Source organism: Neofelis nebulosa, chromosome 10, assembly GCF_028018385.1.
Source record: "Neofelis nebulosa isolate mNeoNeb1 chromosome 10, mNeoNeb1.pri, whole genome shotgun sequence".
Classification (NCBI taxonomy): domain Eukaryota; kingdom Metazoa; phylum Chordata; class Mammalia; order Carnivora; family Felidae; genus Neofelis; species Neofelis nebulosa.
Genome location: NC_080791.1, coordinates 26,982,274 through 27,000,214, shown reverse-complemented (window position 1 = coordinate 27,000,214; position 17,941 = coordinate 26,982,274). Strand labels below are relative to the sequence as shown.

Here is a 17,941-nt window from a genome sequence, read left to right as displayed (position 1 = left end):
GGGCTCAGTGGGAAGAGACAGGAAAGTTATGGCTAGTCTTCCATCCCCATGAGCTGCCCAGGCTACCACGGACAGATACACCCTTGCCCCAGGAAAAGAGAGAATAAAGAAGCCTTCCCCAGACCTCACCGTTCCTCATTCCCAAACATCTTGTAAGTCCCAGGGGCACTGAAGACTTTGTCCTCAGCCAAACACAACTTCCTGTTTCTAAGAAAGGGCAGGGGAAAAAACAGTTGAAAGAGTTTTTGGACACTGGAGATTTTGAGTTTCAGTAAATGCAAATGAATCAGACACATGTGGAATGAATTTCTCCGGAAGAAAAGATGCTGTGAGTTCCTCTTGCTGGACCAGAAAGTGGGAAAGGGGTAGGCTGAGGTAGGAGGCACATCAGAGGCTGAAAGGAAGGAGAAAAGCCATGTGAACATGGGATCAGGGAGAGGGTCCAGTGATGACAAGGGTCAATGTGGGCCCTCCCAAGGCCACATCCTGAACTTGCTTATTACTCAGAACTTCTCCATCTCTGAAGTCATAAACTTAAATATCCTACTACCGACCACAATTTCCTATCCTTCCAGATTTCTCACCAGCTCCTATTAAATTTATTCAAGGGACCCCCAGATCTTTGACTACCTCCTTATATACACATTCCTGTGTCTTTATTTCTCCTTTGTCTCCACTTTGTCTTTCCTTGTGCTGCTTTAGATTCCATGTTCCCTCACCTCCACTTCAGTCTTGCCTAACAGCCCCAACTTCCTTGTCCCATTGACATTCCGTGGAGCTCAACAAGCAGAGCCTCACTCCAGAACCCCTCAACTGTCTGCTTCATGCCCATCATCATCATGTTAACAACCAGGCTCCACAACACTGAGGGAAATCACACAGGTACCACTAAAGAGTTTGGGGCCCCAGTGGAAATTCTGACCAGCAACTTAAGCAGACTTCTTGTACACTCTCTCCACTGTCCTAAAACTCATGATCCTACCACATTTCCCCTTACTATGAGTATATGACCTTGCCTCCTACTACCAAGTGGTACCCAAAACTGCATCTCCCATGATAGAAGGGAGAGAGAGGACAGTCTCACAATTAACAGGTCAAGGTACAGACATGAATCTAAAGGAACATTAGAATTCTACCTTATTTTGGATTCAGAAGCGATATTCCAATTGCTGTCAAGTCTACAGGAAGGTGAAGATACAGAAGATAATCTCTCTACCTTATTAAATTAATCTCTCAACTCTTCCAAAGGTCATGGCATATCAAGTCTAGACATCCAGGACTCACATATGGCTCAATTTCCCCATCCCATCATCCTTGTTGACCCCTCTGTTCTCCACAGAGTAGGTGCCTTTTCTACCCAGAGAAATGCCTTTTCTTGGGCTTGGCCCCTGGCGGGATTTATCAGTCATTCCATTCCATGTAGAGTCACCGCTACATGGAGCTTCAGATCTCAAGGGTGGAGGAGGTAAAGAAGGAAAAAGCCCTCACAGGGATAGGTCCAAGGATAATATATCTTAAAGACAATAGACTCCACTCTAACTTTGGCCTCCTGCTAGCCTATCTCTGATGTGCTGTAATGCTGAAAGAATGTCCCCCTCTTCTCCACCTGGAGTTATTTACCAAAGGGCCCTTCTGTTTCCTCAGCCTCAAAATATGCTAGATCTCAAGAAAGGGGATGGGTGGGAGGGGAGAAAAACATACCCTACAAAAAAATGAAAGCCATCATATAAGAATGCTCAATTTCTTGCCACCAATCCTAAGGCCTTACCTATGGCTATACCTGTTCTTTTAAAACTCATCCTTTCTTCCTGTTTCTGTTACATGACGAGGTATTTCCCTACTATCAGAATTAATTCTTTCTGGAAACCACAGCCCTCCATCTTTTCAAGCCCTCTCCTGTAGATTTAGCTTCTACCTCTCTGCTGCTTCCTTTCCATGAGAGTCTGAAGGCACTGCCTCATCTTGCTGCTGCCATGTTGCAGCCCTATCTCTTCACACTCCCCTCACTCAGTGTGCACTCTTCATTCCCTCTGGACATCCATCTGCATTACTCCCTTGTACTGAAAAGTCCTTTTTCCCTTTTCTCTTCTCCTCACTTCAACAAACTCCTACTTATTCTTCAAGCTCCAGAGTCAAGGTCACTTCCTCAAAGAAGCCCCCACGCTGGGTTAAACACCTTCATGGCATTGTGCAGTTCACATTTCAAATATGCAGCACACTGGGAGTCCTTCCTGTTTTCTCTGCTGGACCCACAGCAGTGTTGTGTTGGCTTACATAAAGCAAGCACCTTATAAATGAAGAAACAAATGATCAAGTTTTTTCCTACCTCAATACATTTACATCACCCCCCACGTTCCTCTCTGCTCCTTCTATAGTCAAGCTTGGGAGAATTGCTCTCCCCCTCATCCCCTAATAATCCAGCTCTCTCCACAACTGCCCACAAGGACTGACTTGCCAAGGTTGTCAATGACCTTGTGTTAAATTCAGCAGACATTCCTCTCTCCTACTGCCTGAGTTCTGGCCCTCCTTCATAGTTGTGGAGATCCTCAGGGTTCTACTCAGTTTTCAGTCTTCCTGGGTGATCTCATATGCTCCCATTGTTTCAGTTTTTTCCACATGCTGATCACTTCCAAATTTAAATCCTGGGGCTGTGTCAGGGGTCCCCAAGACCACCCCACATTTGGAAACACACTGAAGAACTCACAGGACTTAGCTTGTGGCTGTTCTCATGGCTGAGATTTCTTGCAGAGACACTGCTGAATTATAAGGGACAAAGACACAGAGTCTGGAAGAATCCACATGAGGCTTCTTTGTGCTCTCTCCCTCCATGAGGGGATACACAAAGCATAGTCTTTCTCTAAAACATGTGTGTGATGTTTCTGCTTGGGGAAGCCCGTGAGAGACTCAGTGCCCAATGTTTTAATTGGTGGTCAGTCTACTAAGCTACCTATGCCTAGCACGTACAAAAATTCCAGACTTCCAGAAGGAAAGTAGGTGTTCAGCATAAATCATGTTGTCTGCACAGTCTAGCCACAGGGAACTGGCCTTATCAGTCAACTGTTGACTGGGACACTCTGAGAGCCAAGTTCTCAGACACCAGCCAAGGGCCCACCGTGCAATCAGGTCTTTCTAAGGACAGCAGTGGTAGGTCTGCTGTAGTCACTGCTTTCTGGCTGGAGCTGGCTCCTGAAACACAGGCCCATGTGTTTCCAACTTCCACCAGACTCAGTGTCCTCAAACTCACCCTCTTCCTCCCAGCTGCTGTGACTATGACCTATCCTCTGTTTCTCCTTCTTCCCACCCATGCTATCCACTGGCCCCCAAATGCAACCACTCCCCTCTACTCCCACTGCTGCTCAGGGTCATCATACCCCTAGGATGGCTACAACATCCCTCAGAATAGGCCTCTCTCATTCTGTTTGACATCCCTCCAATCTGATGCTCATATTATTCAGAGTCATCTTTTAAATATGAAAATTGGATCACTTCATTTCATTTAAACCTTATAATGGCTCATCAATGCACTAAGAATAGAAATCTAAAACTCTTTTTGGTTTTTGAGAGAGAGAGAGAGAGAATCCCACGAGGGTCAAAGAGGGAGAGAGAGAGGAGAGAGAGAAGTGGGGCTCACCTGAAGTGGGCTCACACTCATGAACTGTGAGATTATGACCTGAGCTGAGTCTGATGTTTAACCAACTGAGCCACTCAGGTGCCCCTAAATCTAAAACTCTTAACAAGACCACCAAGTTCCTAAGTGTACTATCCCATAACAGCTCCCAGTCTTATTTTACGTGACTCTTCTCCTCTGGTGACATTTGTGTCTTGTCAGTTACTCACCAAGCCCTTTCTCATCCAAGGGCTTTACACATGCCCTTCCCAAGCCTGGGATGTTCTTTCCTCTGCCCATTCCTGACTCTCTTCGACTCATCCTCAGGGTCCCAGGTTGAAAGTCATGTCCTCAGGAAGTCCTCCCCCATTTTCCCCAGTCTAAATAAGGCCCCATAACTCTCTTTCATAAAAGTAATTGCAAATGTCTTATGTGCATTGTTCATGCCATGCCTCCCTCTCCTCCCCAACTAGACTGCAACCTCCATGAGGATGAGGACTCTTGGTTCACTGCTGGATATCCAGAGCCAAGATAGTGCCAGCCACCTGGTTGTGTGCTGTCTCCATTGGCTCGGGCTGCCCTAATGAAGTACCATGGACAGGGTGGCTTAAACAACAGATGTTTCTGGAGAGACCAGGGTGCCAGCCTGATCAGTTCCTGGTGGGGACCTACTACCTGGCTTGTAGATGGCCACCTTTGTACACAATTCTGGGGAGAGAGTGAGAACACAAGCTCTCTGGAGTCTCTTCCCATATGGACAGAAATATCATGAAGGCCCTACCTTTGTGACTTCATCTAAACCTACTTCCTCCTAAAGGCCCCATCTCCAAATACCATCACACTGGAGGTTAGGGCTACAACATATGAATTTGGGGGTGGGATCCATAGTGTGTGCTCTCAGTGTTCAGGGAACAAATGAGTGAATTGCTGATGGAGTGGTGTCTCTCAAATGCATACTTAATCTTGTTATTCCTTTCCCCAAAGTTCCTTCATGATTCCCTCTGCCTCTAGAATAATTTCCTAAGCCCTTGGCATAGCATCTGAGCCTGTAATAACCCAGCCCCTACCTCTCTGTCCTGTGTCTCTCTCAATGGTGGCCCCTGGAAAGCTCCCCTTTCCCCTTCAGGAGTGTGTCCAGTGCTCCTGTCTTCTTCTACATCCCTGCCTCCTTGGGGCAGTGGCACTGGACCTTGTTCAGCCACCGCAGCAGAGGTGGCACATCTGAAGATGCCTAGCGACCAGATGCAATAAAACTGCCAGAAGCCTGAGCTCCTAGGAGTTGGAAAAAAATGTATCCAAGAGAGGAAAGAGCCATATATATGAGCTTGACCTGAGTCTTTCCTTCCTGGAGGGAGGATGTTGTGACAAGTTTGGTGTCTACCACTCCTCACTAGGTGTCACCAGTTACACAGCCCCTTGCCGCCCTGGGGAACTCCCCCTACCTGTTGGGTGGAGTAGAGATAGTCCCACCACTCCAGCACCACCATCACCCCACACTGTCACTCACTGAGAAAACGAGGGCACCCTTGTCATACCTCTGCATGGATCCTTCCCAAGTTTGGTGAGTGATTAATGGGTGAGCATAGCATAGCAGGCACTTGATCTGCATGCATTCTTTGCCTCTCTTCCTGTCCCCTCTCTTGCAAGCCCATGCCCTGACTTCCACATTAAACCTGTACTTCAAGATCAAAGGTTTCCAGCCCTGGTACTTCTCCCACCATACTTCCTCCTACTCCCTGGACAACTGGCAATGCCTTCATCATGTTGTGAACTACTTCAGTGGATATTCTATCGATGCCGGTAAATTAGTCCATAATTCCTCTTGTCTGAATAGTCTCAATATATCTGCTGATGGAAATGAAATTTGGGGGTGAATTTGCTAGAACTCCAGTCTCCCACCATATTCCAAACTGCCCACTGATTCTGATGTCACATACATGGCAAAGGGGTTCATGTGTGTATTAGAAAGAAGTAGGCTGATATTAGATGATCTGGCTTCAAGTTTTGTGCCTGTCACTCATCAATTAGGTGACCATGGGCAAGCCACATAGTCCTTCTGAGCCTCAGTTTCTTCATCTAGAAAATGTCCTTAGAAAATTTGCATAAGAATCAAAGGAAAGAATGTTATAATGAAGGTGTTTTGCCAATTATCACATTCTACAGAAATGGAGGGAATTCAGTGCTTTAAGTATTAGGAGCTTGGGGGCACCACTTGCTGGAAAGGCACTCTGGTTACAAACAAACCCTTGGGTTGGAGGAGGATGTAGGCAGAGAGGAGAAAGAAAAGAATAAACTTACCTAATTTATTGAACACCAGAACTCACAGCATAATTCTCTGCATGATGGCACATTGGAGAGAATTAGAACAAAAGTGCAAGCCTGGACATGTTTGACTCAGTGGTCCAGGACTTTAAATACCGTGCCATGTAAAGTGCAGACCACACTCCTCTCCCCCCTGAGTACTGAGCTTTTGGGAAATAAACATAAGATTTGAGGACTAAACGTCAATTTTATGTTTTTATAGTAGCAAAAGACTGGAAACTACCAGATGCCCATCCAGATGGGACTCATTAATTGTGGAAATTCATTCAATGAAATACTCTGCAGCCATTTAAAAAGATGAAAAAACCACAAGGTGTATGTGCATACGTTTGTATGTATTATTTGCTAATGTACTTATAAAGTATGTCTGGAAGGACATATAAGACACTGCAAACACTGGTTAACTCTACAGGGGGGGCTAAGAAGCTGGGAGAACAGGAATGCTGGAAGACTTCACTCTCTGCCCTTTTGTACCTTTTGAATTTTGAACTATGTGACAATAAGCCTGCATTGTATGTGCATGTATGTGTGTGTGCATGTGCGTGTGTGTACATCAGCATTATTGGACCTAGATAACTCTTGGACGAAGAGTCAATGGGCTCCCCATTTTCTAATACTTAGGTCCCCACCCTAAGTTCAGACTCCATGACCTACATGGGGTGGAGGGGGGGAGAATCAAATCCAGACAGTGCTGGGAAGGATAGAAACAACAGAACACTTGCCATCAGTCTCCGGGCAGGACAGACACAGTCTATGGACAGCAGCACCCTTTTGCCCAGTCTCAGCAGTGGGAAGAGAAGGATTGGAAATGTCTCCCACTGGGTGTCCTCTCCCTGCTGTGGTGGTGTAAGGAATGGGACAAGAAGCATCCTCACTCACAGTACCAGAACAGTTAGCATCGAGTGGAGGAATAATAGATGGGTCACATGTAAAACAGTGGAGCTGGGAGAATGGATGTCCAGAAGGAAGGTGAAAGGAGGCAATGAGGCTAAGTTGAAGGATTAGGGGAAAAAATAAGTGGTGTCAGGGTGTCATGGGTCACAAACTCTCGTAAGGGCCAGAAAATGAGAGCATGGTCCTGAATAGGACCCAAATCTTTTATATTGCATCCATTAGTGAGACTGAAGAGTAAAAAAGATGTAACCTTTGATCTGGCACAGTTATCAAGGATGCTGACAAGATAGGTCAATGACAAACCCTCACCAGAGCATGATTCAGTCTGCTTCTAAGGAAGCCCCTCCCTTTCCTGATCCCTCACTGTTCTTCACTGCATTCCCGCCCCCCGCATTTAGAAAAGTCTCTTCGTTTGGTGTTCCAGTGTTCTGTTTTACATTTGATTTTGTTCAGCAGCAGCGGTTGCTTAGCCAGTTTCTGCTTAGGAGCCCAAGAGGCAAGAAACGACACAAGAGGAGCAAGGCCTGGGCAGGCTCAGAAAATGCCAGAGATGCTGCCACCGAGCCTCCTCCACCAAGACTGCCAGGAGAGCTTTGCAAATGGAATCAATCTGAATGTAGCTGATGGGAACCATCTGAATGAAGGAAGCCAGTACAAACAGAAACTCTTGAGTTTCCCACTGCAGTAGCCTGGAGTGGCTTCCCAATGGTTTCTCCTCGTATGCATTTGCTTTTCTATCACAAGGAAGACACATGCTTCTTCTTGGAAAAGTCTCCAGATCATGACTGTTTAAACTGTGACCTCACAAACCCCACTCTACCTCAAGCCCACTCAGCGCTCAGTGCTGTAGCCTGCCTGGTGGCTATTTGCCCTTGTTGCTCACTGTGGTCAATATGTTTCTATGTAAGGCAGGTGGGAGGCTGATGTTGCTCACAGTGTGCTGCCTTTGCTTTCCTGGAATTTGAAAAGGCAGAAAACCTCACCTACTAACCACGTATGTCCCCACTGCCCCCAAATAAAAGACCAAGATACCTCCCAAATGTGGTCAAGGAATCTAGGGTGTTCCACTGTAATTCCCAAGCATACCTGATGTCCAACACATTCAGTGTCCAACACAATACAGTGAATGTAGTAACATTCACTGTAACACATCTCAGATGAAGTTATGATAAAGCAATGTGATTATTTCCCTAGAGCTGAGGGAAAAGAGTCAGTTAATAAAACCAGGACAGAGGTTGTCTAGCAAATTCCAAGCAAGGATTCTAATACCTGGCATTGGATCCTAGGCTGCTCTGTCTTCATGGTGGAAAATCAGAACAGTCTCAAGAGATACTAACTTTAGATGGATGTTGTTTCAGCAGGGTCATGTTTCCTTTTCCTGATCCCATTTTTACCATGCAACTTGCCCAACTTTAATTTAGAGCAGTTAGCCAGTTCCAGCTGCCCCAACAGATTGGGACCACTATACCTTCACATCGTGCTTTATCAATCAGGCACCCTTAATGTCTAGCCAACATGGATCTGGGCAAATGCCACACAGGGATTTGGCATCTGCAGAGCTTTGGTTCAGACCAGGGACCCATGGTGATTGATGGTGCTGTGATTCAATATTTAGGAACCGTTGAGCCACCAGTCCAGAAACAATTAAACCATTGGTCAGGGAGTTGCTCTGCTTCTCAGGTTCTCTGAAGGATAACTTAGCTACGTGTTACTCTGAGCATAAACATTATGCTGACCTTGATCCAGGAATTTAAACAGTGTCATTTCATGTAAACGCTAGCAAATACTTTCTTGCTGAAGTGGTCTGTTTTCAGGATGGGTTAGGGTTTCTTCTCTACAAAAGCACTTTGGGGCATTGGATTTTAAACTCACAGTCAGATCTGCATTTCTTCTCTCATTTACGTTGCTTAGCCTTCCAAGCATCAATACCAGCTCCTAAGGTTGAGGGAGCCCTCTGCTGATGGCTTGGGTGTAACTTCACAGCACGACGCAAGGAAAACTGGGCAAAATCTAAACAACTCTCGAATCTGAAAGCCAAAACATGTCTCTAGATCTGGAGCAGATTTCTTCTGTAAAAAGCCAGGTTCTAGAAATGTCCCTAATTTCCTCAGACTATGCACATTGTTTCAGGTTTCATTCTCTCTGGAAATAGAAAACAAAAGGCCTGGAAAATGGTTCTCGTCCTATGCATACAGAGAGCTACATACTGCTGTGCACACACACACACACAAACACTCGTACACACTCACACACACTGCAACTTCAGCACCATGATCCAGTGCAAAAAGGCTCTGCTGTGGGTGTGCAGGTCTGGAGTAAAAGAGTGGAAGGTGCCTGAGTATATATAGCATCCCAGAATCATGGGAATGGATTTAGGAACATTCGCCCTTTGTGGTGTGTCCAGATGAAGAACTCTGATGAGGCCACAGCTTGAAAGAGGAATTCTTCCCAGCAACTGTGGCCTTGATGCTAGAGGTTAACAGCTTAACACCAGACTGTAGTGCCCAATTCCAAACTCTAAAAATTAATGGTGATAAGGGTGGGCTGCCTGCCAAGGCCTGTGGTGTGAATCCCAAGAGAAGCACCTTCTATTTTGAGATCTCTCTCAATCCACAATGTGCTGTCCTGTGCTTTGATGCATGTCCCACCTCTTTGACTACGTGCCTTTTTCCACAAGTTTTTTATTCCTAAACTTTCTTGAGCTTTCTACCCATAGACAGTGATGACCCATCTCACTCACCAAAAAGAATAGTCATGTGGAAATATGAGTCAAATACCTGACTCAGATGCCAGTAGGAAGAACTAATGGTCTAACCCTTGCCTTGCCAAAAGCATCGGAAGAAAGAGAGGGGAAATGGTAAATAGAAAATAAACTAAACCCTGGCAAAAGAGGATAAAAACACAGTAAGTTTCTTTTCCTTGAGAGGGCTCCCCTGAAAAGGAAAAAGTACAACTCGAACCACATAGTAGAGCCAACACCATCCAATAACTGTACATATAAAAAGAACCATCTCTGGAAAATGGAAATTTGGAAAGATGCTACACCCCGACTCGAAAGTCTTCAGTGACTAGGGCACCTGGCTGGCTCAGTCGGTTGAGTGTCTGACTTCAGCTCAGGTCATGATCTCGCGTTTCATGAGTTCAAGCCCCCACATTGGACTTGCTGCTGTCGGCCTGTCAGCACAGAGCCCGCTTCAGGTCCTCTGTCCTTCTCTCTCTCTGCCCCTCCCCTCCTTACTGTCTCTCTCAAGAAAAAATAAATAAAACATTAAAAAAAATTTTAAAGGCTTCAGTGACTCCTATTGCCCATATAAAATCTAAACTCTGTAAGAGGATATTCAAGTGTCCTTACCTCTCCTGCCACAATCCCCACCCCTGCTCCTGCCTGCCCCAACACCTGTACACACACCTCACTCTCACCTTAGCTATTAAGCCACTCTTAGTTCATGTTTTTCCTGCTGCTATTCCGTCCTTCCTTGGTCAGGGACCTGCCCATCCTCCAAGAGGGAGCTCAAATATCCCATCCTCCATGAAAGCTTCTCCAGCTTCTCCAGCTCTCCCAGACAAAATAACCTGCTCTCTCCCCTATGTTCCCAAAGGATTGTGTCTATACCTCCCTCCACCCCACCATTACCATACTTACATATAGTCTCACTGTCCAGTCTTCTCTACAATTTATAAGTTGAGATCAAGATCACATATTCATTTTTGCATCCTCCCTCAAATTCCCACCTCCACCATGTCACTCCATGCCCCCCACCCCCAACCCTCATTGCTCCTGCCAAGGGTTTGTCCTAGCAGCTTCCACATGAGAGGTTCTCAATACATTGTTCTGTTAAATTAAATCCATAACTAAGAGGATTAGGAGCAAATACAGTCACTCCAAAGACAGAAGAAAGGCAGTACCATGATGACAGGCAAGTGACATATTCCTCCAGATCCTAACTAATAAGAACTCTCATTTGTCACTTTCAAGGTGGCTCATCTAGAAGCTGCTCAGGATTTTCAATTCCTTCAGTTTAAAGACCCTGCCTTCTTTCTACATGTGACAATAGAGCACTGAGAACAATTACTTTTTAAACTTTTTTAAAAGCTTTTATTTTTTGAGAGAGAGAGAAAGACAGAGTGAGCAGGGGAGGGGCAGAGAGAGGGAGACACAGAATCTGAAGCAGGCGCCAGGCTCTGAGCGGTCAGCACAGAGCCCAACATGGGGCTCAAACCCACGAACCGCAAGATCATGGCCTGAGCAGAAGTCTGACACCCAATCGACTGAGCCACCCAAGCGCCCCAATTTTTGAGCAACTGTGAATTGGGGGAGGGGAGCAGACACTTTACAGCCATCTGTTAGGAACTTGTCATAAAAGGCAGGGTGGAGCAGGGCACAGTACGTGGGTGTCTCAGTCACTTAAGCATCTAACTCTGGTGTTAGCTCAGGTCATGATCTTGTGGTTTTAGAGGTTCAAGCCCCACATTGGGCTCTGTGCTGGCAGTGCAGAACCTGCTTGGAATTCTGTCTCCCTCTCTCTCTGCTCTTTCCACCCCTCATGCTGTCTCTGTCTCTCTCAAAATAAATAAGTAAACTTTTTTTAAAAAAATTTAAAAACATACACAATTGAACATGTCCAATCAAGTGTTTGTCCACCAAGGTGGTCATGATAGTGACACATGGGCTTTGGAGTCTAACAAATCTGTGTTTAAATCCAGGCTATTGTAACCTCTAGGTACATGCCTCTAACCTCCATGACCCTAAGATGGAGCTAATAAAATCCCTCTTCACAGAGTTGCTTTTAGGATTAAATGAGATTTTGAGTATCCAACACTTAATGACTCACAACAAATGCTCACTAAGTGGAAGCTTTTGTTATTACAGTAATGATTCTATAATTTAACACATTTCTTAAAGTTCTCTTTTGAAAGAACTTCAAAGCCCCTCCATAAGTTACATGCAAAAATCACTGATTTTTTCCCCCTGATTTTTTGTATTCCTCCTTTTGTGCTAAAATATCATGATATTTGAGTCTTCATTTTATTAATCATATTTATCTAAAAATTATATTTAGGAGATACCAAGTGAAATGTGTGCATTTTTGGTAACTGTGTACTTCTGTTGACTGTACAGTTTAAAATACTATTTTTTATCGAGTTTTATAAAAGTGAAAAAAATAAAAATAAAATAACAATTATATTTAGAGGTTTACAAAAGCCAAAGCCACTATTTAAAGAAAAAGTTTTGTGACCACTGATTATATGTTTCAGGTACTCATGGAGTTTCAAAGGCATTGTTCAAAACCTAAATTCTCTAATAAAAGGTTAGACACACTGTTCTGGCTTAATCAAATCATCAAGTACTTACTGAGTATGAATATGAAGGCTATTTTGAGATGACAATCATAAAAATCAGGTCTTCTGAGTTCATAACATAGAATCCCAAGAAATCTAAAACTGTGGAAGCAACCCAACATGGAAGCTGGGTTAAGCTGACATTCTAGAAGGCTCCAGGGAACTTCAATGGAGTGATATTCTCTGAGCTCCCTTTGGGACCTGAGAATAACTTTAATTATTACCTCATATTGCACTGCTTAGCCAGAGAATGTCCTTGAAAGGTCACTGGATTCACTAATAAATACTGCCAAGTCTCTGCTTTTTCAATAGCGGATTATTATTCCTTCAATCAATAAGTACTTCCTGGCCCCTCTTACATATAGGACATACTACTTAATACTATAGGAGTCACAAAGAAGATAATGCATGACCCTTGACTTCCTGGGCTTTCCATTCCAGGCGACACTAGAATTCCAATCTAAAATCTGCCAATTCTAATCAGCATATAAACCTATAGGTTATGACATATACATACAATCAGGCATTAAGTAAATAGTCAAAACAAGGCATGCTATAGAGAGAAAGATACCTGTGGATGAGAGTGGCCATGGAGGTCTTGGAATTAAATTCATCCTAATGGATAGAAAGCCTTTCAACAGTCAGAGAGAAGGGGAGCTATTTTAGGAGAGATCAGTACAGTAGTGGCATAGTGGCAGAAGTGGCCTAGGAAAATAGAAAGTAAAGCAATCCAATTAAGCAGAAGCTAAAGTAAGGATGTGGCTAGTTCTAAGATGAGAACAGTATTGGAACCAGACTGTAAAGAATCTGAATGGCAAGAATTCATATTTCATGCTGCATAGATCAGGAAGTGATGGTCTGCTGTGACACATTGTAGGAAGTCAGGCAGGAGATCTGAAATGCTGAACTTTCAATGAACCCTTTTATTTTTTTTTAAGTTTGTTTATTTTGAGAGCGAGAGAGCGTGTGTGCACAAGCAAGAGAGGGGCAGAGAGAGAGAGAGGAAGAAACAGAATCCAAAGCAGGCTCCAGGCTCTGAGCAGTCAGCACAGAGCCCAACATGGGGCTCAAACTCACAAACCATGAGATCATGACCTGAGTGGAAGTCGGTTGCTTAACCAACTGAGCCACCTAGGTGCCCCTCAATGGGCCCTTTTGACATTAGCTCCATTGTCCAAGGGATTCATAGGTGACTGAGTTGAAATCTTCTACCTCAAGAAAAATAAAATAAAAGATTTGGGGTTTAGCTGTACATCCTGGTCTTCCCATGTTTACCCTGGCCTCTCTGACCAAGGGCCATGAGTAATGGGTGACAGAAGTAGGAAGAGCCAAAGAAACTCAGAGCTGCTGGTAGCTGGAAAGACATTGTTCCTGGCAGGGAAATCCGCCCCCATCTATGCCTAGGATAAAGCAGTGGGATTAGGTGGTTTGCTGGGCCCCATGGCATGGTCTGTGGTGCTGTCAGCAGCCTTTCATCAAAACATGATGGGGTAACACACCATGGAGGCTGGTTCATGTTCTGGATATTAAATGCAGGCTTACGTGTCCCTCTATTTATACATGCACCCAGGCCTGCTGGATGACTGCCATTCCATTCACGAGAGATAGAATAAAACCCTCCCCGTGTAGCACTCTGGGACACACACTGCACATTCCTGGAAGCAGCAGGCAAGAAAGGGTTTGACCTCCAACCACAAAAAGGAATCCAGCAGGGGAAACCACAGTGGCCTAACAAACCACAAAGAGAAATCCATTTTCAGAGTGTGGAAATTTGGTCTTGGTAAAAGCAGTAGGTGGGATTTTGCACAAACCACACTGATTTTGAAGGATGGAAAGCCCAGATGAAGGGCCCTGAGAGCACTATTTGTTTCGTTCATATCAGTTTCATTGTCAAACTACAGTCTTGTCAAAATCCTACCAATGGGAGACCACATAGTTTACTCCAACTTCATTCCCTGATTCATCGGGCACATCCCACAACTGTCCTTCCCCAGAGACTGAGCCAGCTTCAACCCAAAGGAGAACAGACTGCAGAAGTTAATGTAGCTGGTGTGGGAATTGGCTAAACGGAGTGTGAAGGCCCGGGGAGATACAACTGGAAAGCAGCTCACCCTTACGAAATCTATTGCTGCATAGATCTTTAGTTACAAATCACAATCTGGTTCCCCATCCTTGAGCATTTACAGATAGATTATTTTATTTTATTTTATTTTATTTTATTTTATTTTAGGAAGTCCACTTCCTTCCTAAAACTTCCCTTAAGGAAGGGATTGCAAGACCCGGATGCTTCCTCATTTGAACTTGTTCTAATTTCCTGGTACTTTTTACATATCTCATTTTATATAATTAATCTACATAAACAGCTTTCCACACCCCCCGCTATGAGTTTGTAAACTCCTATAGGCAAGCTATCATTTCCTCCCTCCCTTCACATCACCTTAAACATCAGAGATACTCAATAAACTCTTGTTGAAACTACATAGAAACCATAAAACCTCAATGGGTTTTGAATAAATGTTGTTGATTCACTCATCGACTTTTAGAGCAAAATGGCATGCTTAAGCAAAATACAAATATCACTCCAAATAAAGATCATGATGCAAACAGTATTGCTGTCTGGCCAGACTCTGACTCCCTCTGAGCAGATGACTGGGCATTGAAACCAGTGCTATTCAAATATAAAAATGGAGGGGCAGCAGGCCTTGGAAAGTGACCACCAACCTTGAAGAAAAAAGGCAAATATCAGGATTCTGACACCCAGATTCCTTCACTCCCATCCCTTCCTCTTCACCGCCATGGTCGTACTTTCTTGGCCAATACCCATACCTTCTTCTCCTCCACCCCTTGATTTCAAGTGCTCACAGTCTCACACTGTGGCAGTTGGCTTCCAACTGGTTTTCCAGTTGAATAGCTTCAACGGTTGCCAATTATTTTCTTGATGATTTAGTTTCCCAAGCACATCCCCTACATCCCCCTCTCCAGATCTCTGCTCAGGCCTTTGCTATGCCGGCAGAATATTTTTCCCCACATCTACCTATCCATATCTTATTTATTCTTCAGGCCAACCACTTTATCCTTCAGGGAGTCTTCCTTGAAATTCCCTCCTGGAAGCATTTCTCTTTTCCTGAACTCTCATAGCATCTGGCACCTTTCTTTTTGTTTTGTTTTGTTTTTTTAAGATTATTTATTTATTTTGAGAGTGAAAGAGAACACGAGTAGGGGGGCCAGAGGAAGAGGGTGAGAAAGAGAGAGAGAGAGAGAGAGAGTGAGTGAGAGAGAAAGGAGAATCCCAAGCAGTTTCCAAGCTGTCAGCCAGGAGCCCAATGCTGGTCTCAGTCCCACGACCCTGGGATCATAACCTGAGTTGAAATCAAGAGTTGGACACTCAACCAACTCAGCCACCCAGGCACCCCAGCATCTGGCACCTTTCTGATGGCATTTAGCATCCTGGTGTACTATAGTTTCCCATGTATGTCTTCTCTCTACAATTAAAATGGAAATTCCTGAGGACAGACACTTTTATGTCCCATAGTATCATGCATCATTAATTTCATACACTATGTGCTCAGTGAGTATTTGTTGAGTGAAGGAATGGATGAATGAATGAGAGTATAAAGCAATAGTAAATCATTGAATGAATGAGATGCATTGTCAGTATTAAGTATTTAAGGAAAAGGAAAGTCATTCCAGATTTTTATCAGGTTGAACCTCTTACCTTTACTTGGGTTAGTTTTTTTTGTTTTTTGTTCTTTGGGGTTTTTTGAGACAGAGAGCTCATGAGTACACGTGCCAGCAGAGGAGGGGCTGAGAGAGGGGGAGGGAGAGAATCTAAATCTTAAGAGAATCTCCATGCTGAGCATGGAGCCAGACGAGGGGTTTCGCTCTCACAAACCATGAGATCATGACCTGAGCCGAAATCAAGGGTTGGATGCTTAACCGACTGAGCCACCCAGGCGCCCCTAAGTTAGTTATTATTAGTGTCACTTTACAGACCATGCAACTGAGGCCAAGAGAGACTAAAAGCCTTGTAAAAGTTCACACTGGCCAATATAGAGCTCCTTATTCTTCACTATTCTGCTCAGTATTAGTCTCTGTCTTTTCAATACTTGGCAATGTATCATGGGATTATCTTCCTGGAGACCCTACCTGGTTCTTTTCATCCTTTTCTCATTAACCCCTTCTTAGTCCCATGCCTAAGGTATAGGGTATAGATGAACACTTACTTACAATAAAATGTTGTCCTACTCATTATAAACAAGGTAGACCTGGTCTAAATAAGTCCAAAAAGCAAAAACCTTTCAAGATCAAAAGTAATTCCCAGATTAGATCTATGGACATGGGGAGGAAGAAACTTAGATCAAAAGAAAAATCAACATGTTCTCCTTGGTAGAAGTCTCCCTGGACTTGGTTCAGAGCCTACAACTGGAAATTCTCAGGGCACGCTTAGTCTTCTTGCTGTTGGCAAACTGCCACAGAAACATTCCAACCCAGCCAGGATCCACTGGAGAAGCAGGCATCGAATCAAAAGAGCAGAGCACCTGCTTCTAGGGACAGAATGGACCCGGCTTCATAGTGGCCCCCCCAGACCCCAAGAAGCATAAAGACAACTAAAGAGGCTAATTCTGATATAACAGGAAGAGTTAAGTCTGCTCTTGGGAAATCTCTGGCAAATGTTCTCACAGTTTGATTTGTGAGAACAGCAGTTCCTGATAAAAGCCCAGAAAGAAGATAGTAACTATTAACACCCTTGGGCTGAAGCCCGTAACTCTTTTGACAGTCTTTCTGCATGTTAGACAAAGGTGAGCAGAAAATTTACAGGCAGGTGGCGGATGGAGCAGCAGCCCAGCATTAAGGGGTAGTTCTCACCCAGCTTTTTTAAAAGATACAAAGCCATATGATCCTGTGCCTTTGTTTCCCTCACAGTAAAATGGGTTTGATCCTGGGTGAGGACTGTTGTGCTTGTTGTAAAATATCAAATCTGTGCTCTACAACTGCAGGTCAGATGTCTCCAAGCTGCGTCAGCCTGGAGTGGGAACGTCACAGAACAATATTCAATACTCAACTAGAAGGAGACTTCCTTCTATCCTGCCTTTCTAGCCCGGGAGCCCCTGGGTACCTGATGTGTGCTCTGCAAAGTCCGCTTCCTCCTGACAGTCCCTACCATGTACCCAATGCCCCCAGAACACTGTGCCCTTCTCTTAGCTGCACTGACCCCATTTGCGCCCCTACTCTGGGCTGAGGGATGGTCCCAGCCCCACAAACATTTATGTGGTGCCCTAGTGCTCTCCTCCAACACTCACCTCACCAAAGCGTTGGAAATCTGGTTCTCTTCATTTGCACTGTACTCTCTTCCCAGACTCTCAGAGCATATAGACCCTTGAGTGAAGTATTTGACTGGTTTCTGTAATTAGGGTTCCCTGAAGGGTTGGGGTAAAAGACCATTGGAGAAACATTTATTTCACTGTGTTACAGTCTGTCTAACATGTCCTTATCTTGATGTTGAGGACATGTTTTAAACATAATAACTATACCTTCATCATACTTATCATAAATAATAACTCCTGGGACACCTGGGTGGCTCAGTCAGTTAAGTGTCCAACTCTTGATTTTGGATCAGGTCATGATCTCACGGTCCGTGAATTTGAGCCACGTCTTGCTCCATGCTGTTGGTGTGGAGCCTGTTTTAGATTCTCTCTCCCCTCTCTCTGACCCTCCTCCACACACTCTCACTCCCTCTCTCTGTGTCAAAATAAATTAATAAACTTAAAAAATTAAGAA

At 44.4% G+C, this 17,941-nt stretch overlaps 1 long non-coding RNA gene across 2 annotated transcripts in view; it reads right to left on the bottom strand.

The window, feature by feature from the left end:
* LOC131487067 (uncharacterized) overlaps positions 1–17,941 on the bottom strand; it is a 73,626-nt gene that overhangs the window by 21,077 nt on the left and 34,608 nt on the right. Inside the window, exon 4 of one of the 2 annotated variants that reach the window (XR_009249592.1) lies at positions 17,464–17,580. This is a non-coding gene — a long non-coding RNA (uncharacterized LOC131487067). Of the gene's footprint in view, positions 1–12,176; positions 13,071–17,463; positions 17,581–17,941 lie in introns of those variants that run through there. The other variant, XR_009249593.1, reaches the window with a different exon arrangement.